The sequence below is a fragment of the Psittacula echo genome, assembly GCF_963264785.1.
Source record: "Psittacula echo genome assembly, chromosome: 8".
Taxonomy (NCBI): Eukaryota; Metazoa; Chordata; class Aves; order Psittaciformes; family Psittacidae; genus Psittacula; species Psittacula echo.
The window spans coordinates 21,111,654-21,121,501 of record NC_137744.1 but is presented as its reverse complement, the minus strand read 5'-3'; positions in this window follow the sequence as shown (position 1 = coordinate 21,121,501).

Genomic DNA, 9,848 nt, shown 5'->3' with positions numbered 1-9,848 from the left:
AGTTTCATTGGTCTGTTTGGTTGCTGGTGTGAGTTTCAGGACAGGAACCTCAAAGGACTTTTTGGGATGAGAGAATGGGTAAGAGAAAGCGACACACGCAGAGGCCACAACTCAGAGAGCTTCACCTTGACTGAGTAGCCAGAAAAGGTCCTATCCAAAGTGCACTGCTGCTGTTAGCTACTGCCAGAACATTTTCATTACTGTGGCCAAAGGTTTGTCATGAGAAAGTTTGTACCACGTTCTCTTTGTACATAACAAATTGCACTGTGGGCTTCTCCTAATGAATGCTGCTGATTTCTGTTAAAGGGATGACCTTGTACCTCCCAACCAACACAGAGGGAACAGAGAAGCTTAGTTCTACTTCTCAAGAACTAAGAACGTCTCAAGCTCCTAGTGCTTGCCATGTCCTTGGATGCAATGCTGGGCTAACAGTGATGACAAGGAGGAGGATGGGTGAGGAGAAGAAACTGCGACTGTGACTGTTTAGTTGAATTCCCAAGTGTACCATATATACCACACAGATCCTTCATCGCACTGTCAAATCCAGCACACTCAGAGTCATGTCTGAGTGGTATCTGGCCACGGCTATATCTGTCTGGTACCACAAGCTCTCCCCAACATGCTGGAGACATACACCCAGGTCTACTAAAAAGTACTAGTGGGACGCTTTGAGATGCACACGTTGATCTGAGGTAGGGAAGCCTGAGTTTCCCTTGCAGGTATGAAACGTGGAACGCTCTAACAACAAGTAAGTTGATAAAACAGACTAATTTTTGGCCTTATTTAACTGCCTTGCTTCATTTCTTGGCTGTTAAGAAGTTAGACTGTTCGTTTTGCTCTGGGGCAGAGAGCAGAGTCCAAGTCCATCCTGCTTTTGTTCTGCACAGAAAGAGGAAGGAATCAGCAGAAACTATTCATTTAACAAGTAAAGTGGTGATGCCACGGGGGGAAAAATAGATGCAACTGTGCCTGCAGCATCACTTAATCTTTCTCCCTCCATTGCCTTCCATGAAGATTGAGCCCCAGCCAGCAAAGGAGCAGCTGGTGGTTATACGAACTACCATGCCTGAGGCTGGAGATATGTGTTTGGTTTTCTGCATAGCACCTTTCACAGTTAAAGGTGCACACAACTGCCCTCATTGACCCTGCCCCAGGACTCTGCCTCAGTGCTGGCATGGGGATGGAGAATGCAAAGGAGGCATTTGCTTTGAAGCCAAACTCATGCCAACAGTGCTGTAGCTGGGCGACAGTGCTCTTACTGCACTGAACTCCCATCGTGGCTGACGAGGAATATCACTTGAAGCTGTCTTCAAACATCAATTCCCCCTCTTTGTGTCACTGCACTGTAAAGTCTGTATCCATGTCACATAGAATGGCTCAGAATCCTGGTGTCTTCTTCAGCAGCGGGATGCAGGACTGGAAAGGACTTCCTGGGTTACAAGCCACTATTAAAGACAAGCATTTAATCACAAAGACATAATAATAACAAAATGTCATAAATGCTCATTTTTAATTCTCCGTTATATAAAGGCACATCCAAATATAAATCAAAATGAAAACTTCAAAGAGAACTAAATTGCCTGATCCAGTGAAATCGGATCCAAAGCAGCCTACTATCTAGCTACAGAAATGCAGCCCACAAGTCATTAATTAATATAGAAGCAGAAGGACAGATTGATGCCAGATTTAAATAGGTGTATCTTAAATCACAATCTGGTCAGAAGCATCTTGAGTTATATTCTTGAATAACACGATTAGCAGTGGGTGGTAGGGGTCCTGCCCAACTGGAAGAATGTCCCCTGCTATTTCAGCTACCATCAAACTCCAGAGCACTGAGATTGCAGTGGTCTGGTTTTACTCGTTTATCCATGAGCTCATCTGCTCAGACAGAACGGAAAGCTTCTTTCTTCCATTCTTTCATGTAAAATAATAATGATAAAAATTGACAGCAAGGCCCAACTATCAGGAGTCTGCCAGAACATGCCAAAAGGAGAGAAACAGAGATTAATGGATCCCAGCACCATTTATCCACTTTATGTCCTGTTTGGAGGTGGACAGTAGAGACACCATGGCTCCACCCTGGCTACTTGACCATTACATTTCCAAGAACACATGATAGGGTGGAAAAGACCTGGGCATGCCTCCATCCTGTGCCACCCTTGTACATCTGAGAGAGCTGGGCTTGTTCAGCCTTCAGAAGAGAAGGTTCTGAGAGACCTTAGAGCAGCTCCAGTGCCTAAAGGGGCTCCAGGAAACCTGGAGAGGGGCTTGGGACAAGGGCCTGTAGGGACAGGCCAAGGGGAACGGCCTTAACCTGCCTGAGGGGAGACTGAGATGAGCTCTTAGGCAGAAGCTCTGCCCTGTGAGGGTGCTGAGGCGCTGGCCCAGGGTGCCCAGAGAAGCTGTGGCTGCCCCATCCCTGGCAGTGTTCAAGGCCAGGTTGGACACAGGGGCTTGGAGCAAGCTGCTCCAGTGGAAGGGGTCCCTGCCCGTGGCAGGGGTTGGAGCTGGATGAGCTTTAAGGTCCCCTCACACCCAAACCAGGCTGGGATTCTGTCTTATATGAAGGCTCCTACTGTTATCTTTGTGCTGCAAGTAACTGGCTTCTCCCTCTCTCCTGCAGCACTGAAGCACTTCCAGGTGGCTGTGCTGAGATGGAGAGAACTCCTTCCATTTCTTACTGCACCAGCACGTTGTAGATGTACCATAGTGTGAAAGCAGTCAGGACTCCAGTTAGCACCAACTGGAATTTCACAAGAGTGTGGAGAGAACAGATCCCCACTGCTTCACTGACACAGCCTTCTCACTGCTCTGTCTTTGGATCCAAGGTGGATGAATGCTAGAGGAACAACGATTTCCAAGCATCACTGACTACTGATTCCTTAGCAGCGGGTCAGGAGCGTTCTTTACTTAAGAAAGGGCTTTTTTAGTTCCTCAGAGTGATGATGCTTTGTTCACACCTCATCTTTAATTCTTGCAGCAGTATCTTCTCTCACTGAGAGAGCTCCCACAGGACCCTCCCTCAGTATGACTAACATGCTCCAGTGTGCTGCAGCACATTACCCCCTGATTGCATATTGCCGAGCAGCCAGGCTGTAACAACTGACAGACCCTGTGCACAGCGCTTGGTCCAAGCCTAAGGATGACATGTCCTATTCATCCAAAGAGATGTCTATTAAACTTACTATTGTCTACCCTAAGGGGACAGTGAGTTGTACAGTAGTCAGACCTTCCAGAATCCCTGGAGGCCGCTTGAGATGCTGGCTCTGTGCACACAGCCTCTGAGCACCTGGGAAATTCCAAATGAATCACACGTAGAAGTCCTGACTTAGGGAAGTGATGATGAACAATGTAGGTATAAGAGCGATACAATCCATGGGAATGAAATGATTTGTATAAGAAAATCTAGCTTGAAATGAAAACAACCAGTTGGTTTATCCCAATGCTTATTAAAACCTTGTGCGGTACCTCCTTGTGGCCATGGGATTTGTAAGATCTCATCCTACAAAGCACTGGCCCCTTCTTGGAGGTAATGAATGTTCTCACCTGGCAGCGGAGCTGGACAAAAGGAGCACTCGATGAGTCTCACAATGAGACTCAGAGAGAAGATGGAGGGATGAGAAAAGCAAAGCCTCAGGCTTGGATGATCAGAAAATCCTGAAGGAGTTCAGATGTGTTTCTGAACCTGTTCTGCCTAGAAATCACAAAGGATCAGCTTCCCTCAAGTGATTCACAGCACTGCTCTAGTTTCAGCTAGAAACTACCCTCCATTTCAGCAATTTTTTCTGCTTTTAGCCTAAAAACAGAAATTGCAGGAACACAATAAACATTCTGTTAAGTCTGACCAAACTTCTTCTAGCCTCAGAAAAAATACCTATCCTTGCTTTATTAGGCCCAATTTGAATCACCCATCTGTTGTCTGAGGGAGTTTGAAAGCTCATGGGTGGAATAAGGGAGAAATCCTTCCATCTTAACTATTCCACTGGCATTTGCTTACTAGTTTCCTGCCAACCAAGAAGTGTCTGAAGGGGACAGCACCTGAAGCCTTTTGGAACTGCTTAGTTCAAGCTCTACGTAACAAGCAAGTGACAAGCGTATTGTGTATTGTCACAGGCATCTTCCCTCATGAAGGTTAATAAAAAGCATGTATAGATCTGGAGTTATTTTCCCCACTCCTCTTTATTATTTTTCCTTTGTTCTCTTGCTTATCTATTCCTTTTTAATGCAGAAGATAATACAACTCCGATTCTCCTGGCTTGTGATGCTCAATGCATTTTGACATGTGATGCTGGTTGATGAAATTGGAGGAGAAAAGCTGCATGATGATTTAAAGTGTTATTTTCATGATTGTGCCACTCTTGAGCATGGCACAAAGGCAAACATGACACATGGGCTTCCCAAAGGAAATAATCAGGATGACAGAACGTTAAATTAAAAATTAGACTGTCCTGGTTAAACCAGGGTGTCTGGACATCTAACCTTATAGGATTATATCTAACATCCTTTTACCAGCGACAGTTAATGCTTGAAGGGATTTTATTCTCATGTAATCCCTGCATTGCTTTCAAATCTGCTTGTTTGGGGAGATATAATTAAAACTTATTATTCCTCCTTTCTCTGCCAACCAACTGTCAGAGAGCAAGAACAGAGAAAACAAGATTTCTTTACCAGTGAAAACCCTTGTTATTTTATAGCTAAAACCTTATATATCCACCTAATTTCAAATCAAAGGAGAAGTACAGCCCTTTTCACTGGCAAAATGTACTGGACATGACAGGTACCGATATCAAGCTTCCATACAGAAAAAAGACTAGTGTTGACAGAGCATTGGAGAAACAGGAGTTTCAGAAGCAATCTCTTTCTTCTCCTCCTTCCTCTTTGTTCTGCATCTTAGATGGCTTTTGCATATGATGCAGTATAATGACTAGACAATTACTTTTGTTCATACTACCTTTTTTTGTGGATTTAATGCAAAAGAACAAAAGAGCACATAGTATACGAATGTCACTGGATAAAAGTGGAAACCCCACATGAAATCTGGGAGGAACATTCTAACGTACTTAAGAGTACGTCTGAGCGATACTGTGCTGTTCAGATCCCTGAAGGAGTTTCAGAGATCTGACAGCCTTAAACCCAGGGATTCAGGACTTTTTTATTGCTGATACACCCTCTAATGTCAGTTCAGGTTGATCTTAATAGCTCAAATCCAGGCTATGAGGGATGGCATCTCTACAAGTTTGAGAGAGGACAGAGAAACCTGCAAGGAAAGCTTTAGATATCGTGTGGCCAGAAGAAATCAAAGCTTTGCTTTTATGTTTTCCTGGCATTTAAATAACCTGATAAAGGCAAAACTCAGATACTGAGGGGCAAATGTAGCTGGAATATACCTAGTGTTTTCCTGTCTCCCAGTCCCCTCCTGACCACCCATCCTTGCTCAGCACACATTGACTATTCTTTCACCCTATATCCACAAGCAGACTAAGCACAGCTCAAGCTCATTTCCTGCTGTGGGACAGTGACATAGAAATGGACCCTTCCCATGCCAGCCCCAAGTCCCACATGTTCCTTTTGACCTCCCTGATAAAGTGCCACAGGAGACGTGGCTTTATATTGCTGTGACACATTTTCCCCCACTTCTCAAGGCTGACACATTCTACATAAAACTGTTTTGTTGTGGTTAGCTGAATCACCTCATGCCTCATGGAGTGCTCACAGCTTTGCTGTTAGTGTGACATTAATATTGCCTCCATCCCTGCTGGACAGGCAAGGCATGAGTAATCCTGCCCACAGCCCTCAGCTCCTCCCCAGCCACCAGGACCCTTCAGTTGCAGGTCTGAGCCACAATCGCTGCTGCAAAAAGCCTAACACAACATTTCTGGAAGCAAATAAGACCAGTTCCCATGAGCCGAGACACTTCTCCTTTGCAGGCACAGCCATCCAACTGTGTCCAGCAGGATCTCAAGCATGGGGAGCAGCCAATGCTGCCTGCTCTGCCTGTGGGCAGCTCTTACCCCATCGCTTTGGCACAGCGGGTTCTTTAGGGAGGTCTTGCTTCCCTTGGAGAGAAAACTGCAGCCTGCCTGTAATTATTCTTTAGCAGATTTCAAAGGACAAGCCAGTCAATTCTTCTAGGAGGAAATCCACAGTGGTAAATGATCCTATTAAGTTCGGTGTGCAACCAAGTCCCGAAGCTGAAAACAAGAATGATTTAATAAAAGAGGGCAGTTTGAAGACATACTCATAGCCACTGAACATCAGTGATTGCTACTGCTACCATATGGCACTGTGTGAAGGTGGGAGGGAAAATGCAGGCTCGCAGGTATCACTGTGTGGTATCTGGCAGATGATGGGTTTTCAGCAGTGACACTAAATACATCATCATATTCTGCAGTTATACTAGGTCATGGCAGTGTCAATGCCAAGAAACTCCAGCTTCTTCTTTTCTTCAGGTAAGAACTTCTGAACAGCAAAAGAATAAAAATACCCAAACCCATCTTCCCTGCAAAAGTGATTATCGCATGGTGTGTGTCACTCATGATAACTGATGGGGCTGTACCCACTTAATACCAACTCAGGTCCGATACATGAACATAGAAGCATAGAATCATGGAAGAGTTAGGGGTGGAAAGGACCTTAAGATCATCTAGTTCCAACCCCCCTGCCATGAGCAGGGACATCTCACACTAAAACATCTAGCATTGCCTTCAGTAGTCAGCAGTGGGTTTGGGGTCTATTCCCTGCATCATGCTCATGTGGCAGCTTTGCTGCAGCTCATTTTTACATGCTAAAAGGATGCACTGTTTGGGGAAAACCACGATAACTAGAACAGGTTTTTAACTCATTTTAAGGCTAAACTAAATTCAGTCTTTTCTAACTAACAGACATCAGCAACATAAATCTTTTCTTCACAGGTCTTAATCTTGTGGTGGAGAGTTTATCTTTGTAAAGGATGAGAAGATGCCTCAGTTTCGATGTGCTAAATAGCTGGCCCAGAGACTAATACTACAGTACAATCTAAAATACAGGGCTTGTAGAACTTGGCTGCAATTACAGATATGACACATTTCACTCTTCTTCAGTCCTTCCTGTTCTTTGTTTTTTCCCTCTTGGATCAAATTCAATTCTGTATTTAAACACATCCCTATTAAGAACAGATCATAAATAATAAAATTCCTTTGGACCACTCAGTTTTAGTCTGAATCAGGAGCTCAGGAGCAAACCCATCTTTTTAATGTTACTTTGGTCATCTTTAAGGAAAATTTAATCTTCTGTGTCTGGGCACAACCAAATTCTGAGTGATGAGAAGAAACTATGGCAAAAAATCTGTAGAGATGCAGGTGGCTTCCCCTAAAAGCAGCTCAAAGCAGCAATAGCTTTCAGTCTTTATAGTAACCCAGTATGTTCATATTCACCTTTCATGAGCACATATTAGACTGTAAAAGGTTATAACTGAAAAACCCAGTTCCCTTTATCCCAGAAAAAGTTCTTTGGATAGGTGACTATGGAAAATAATCAGGAAGTGTTTAATCATTTTTGTGACTGTAAATAAAACAGGAATAGGTAATGTATTCATTCTGAGTTTTTCCACTTGTGTATGGTAATGAATTTACCTGAATACCACTGAGACAGGACCAAATGATACCAACCAAAGTCGATGGGATTAAATAGTGATTTATATGAAGGCAGAATTTGCTTTGTAATCTGTATCCGAACAGGTGGCCTATTCACGAAAAGCTACACCACCTATTGCTTGAACCCATGCTAACCTTATCTATATTGTGATATTGATTACTCCACTCTCGTTACTTCTTTTCACACACAAAGTCATTGAATAGTCATATCTTTATCATATCAACCTTATTTTTGCTATGATATTTCATCCGCTTTTAAACACTAGATACAGGCATATTAACCCATTGCTGAAATCCTTATACAAGGACATGCAGTCCTTTTTTTTACACAGTGCTTTAATAACTTACTTTGTTTATAGCCCATTCATTTCAGATAGATACAGCAGTTCCCAATTGGTTTTAGTGTTAGCAAAAAGCTATGTCATCCTTTTAGAAATGCAAATCAATTATTTCATTCCTATATGTTGATCCAGATTTTAACCAAATATATGATTAAGATAATACGAATATCTTTTAGCAGCAATGTGTTTTTCCAAAATGCATCCTTCGTTGTTAAATTAAAGCTAGAGCTGGGTAATCTGCACAAGTCAGGCAAGGAAATGCAACGTGGCAGCTGCAGAGATGAGACAGGGTGAAGATCATGATAAGTGAAACTACCAGAGGAACTCAGTTATGAAGTTAAATACAAAGACTGGAATTTGGCCAGCAGATTCAGGTTAATAGTCTTACCCTTCAAAAACTTCATAGCAAGTGTTCAGCACCTAGGTTTTACAGCTCATCTTGGAAAGCTTGGTGATCAACTGCACTGTAAAGATGGCTTTGTTTCAGGATCAAAGTCTGAAGGAGAGGAAAAGCCCAAGAGCGATGTACAGCACCGCCAGCTTTGCTCTGTTCCTCAGAGGTCTCCAACTCAAGTGCAGTCCAGAGTCAAATAGACGTAGCCCAAAATACAGCTTCAGGTCTTCAAAATCCTCCAACAGGAATATTTAAATATAAAGCACAATACTGCATCATGCTAGAATCGAGTTTGTCACTGCCACAGGCTTCAAATAATTACCTAAATACAGCAGTCATTATATACTGAATTCAAACTTTGTCAGCCACAAAAGCTTGGAAACACAAATTTGTCCCAGCCTACATTCAACAAAATGAAACCCAGTTAACTAAATACCATAAGACGCAGTGGGAACACTGACATATGTATGCAAGTTATTTTAACTAGACTATACAGGAGCGACACACACAATCTGCTCCCTTATGAAAACCCAGATGCAGGCTTAGTACATACTACACCTAGAGTGAGGAACACTACCAAATGCTCAGGAAAACATTCCAATCGGCAACCCCTGGAAAAATCAACCCATCTGCCTAAATTTCTAGGCCAGCCTCTCCAGCATTCACCCTGAAATAAGTCTTGCAGGCAACCAGTCAATTACTCCAGCCATTCTCCTATCTGCTTTTACTTAAAGCACCAGCAAAGAGTCAGGTATTTTGACATCAGCAGGTGGAAGAGCCTCATTACTTTGCAGACCTAAACCCACAGCTTAATTAGTAACATAAGCATCTATAAAGGAACAAAAGGTGAGGGACAGCTTGTTTAGCTGAGCTCCCATTAAATTTATGTGTACTGATTGAGCTGCTGTAATAGCTTGGCCTCTTTCGCCCATATCCTTCTCTGGTATGGTGCCAGGTTCATAGTGTGGGGATCATACTAAGTTAAATGAGTACTGAGGGGTGCCTTATCTGCACAAACACACTTTCCTGCTGCCCGTGCTATTATGAGATTCATACTAGTCATTGCAAATTTTGCTGACTCAGGCTTTGTGAAGAAGTAATCAGCAGTAAGTAGCAGCACCAATGAGTAGTTTGAGAAACTCCAAATAAGAACACAGATTAGCAGCTTGCTCAAGTAAGGCACATTTTCAGTACTGGTGGAGCTTCTGCCTTCCGGGAAAAGAACAAACAGATGAAGCACATTGCCCCCGAGCCAGGGTGGCCAGCACAGACTGAACACCTTGCAGCACATCCCAAACCCACACAGCATGAGGCAAGCGTTTTGTAACTTTACCAACTGAAAGCCACATTTCTTTCTAAAATGGGTGGAAGTCAATAATTCCTATGGATAAAAGTAGTTAATTGATTTTGCTGCCACCTGTGAGCCAAAGTAAGCTGTGAATATAATATTACTCACTGGCTTCTTCGCACTATTGCAAATAT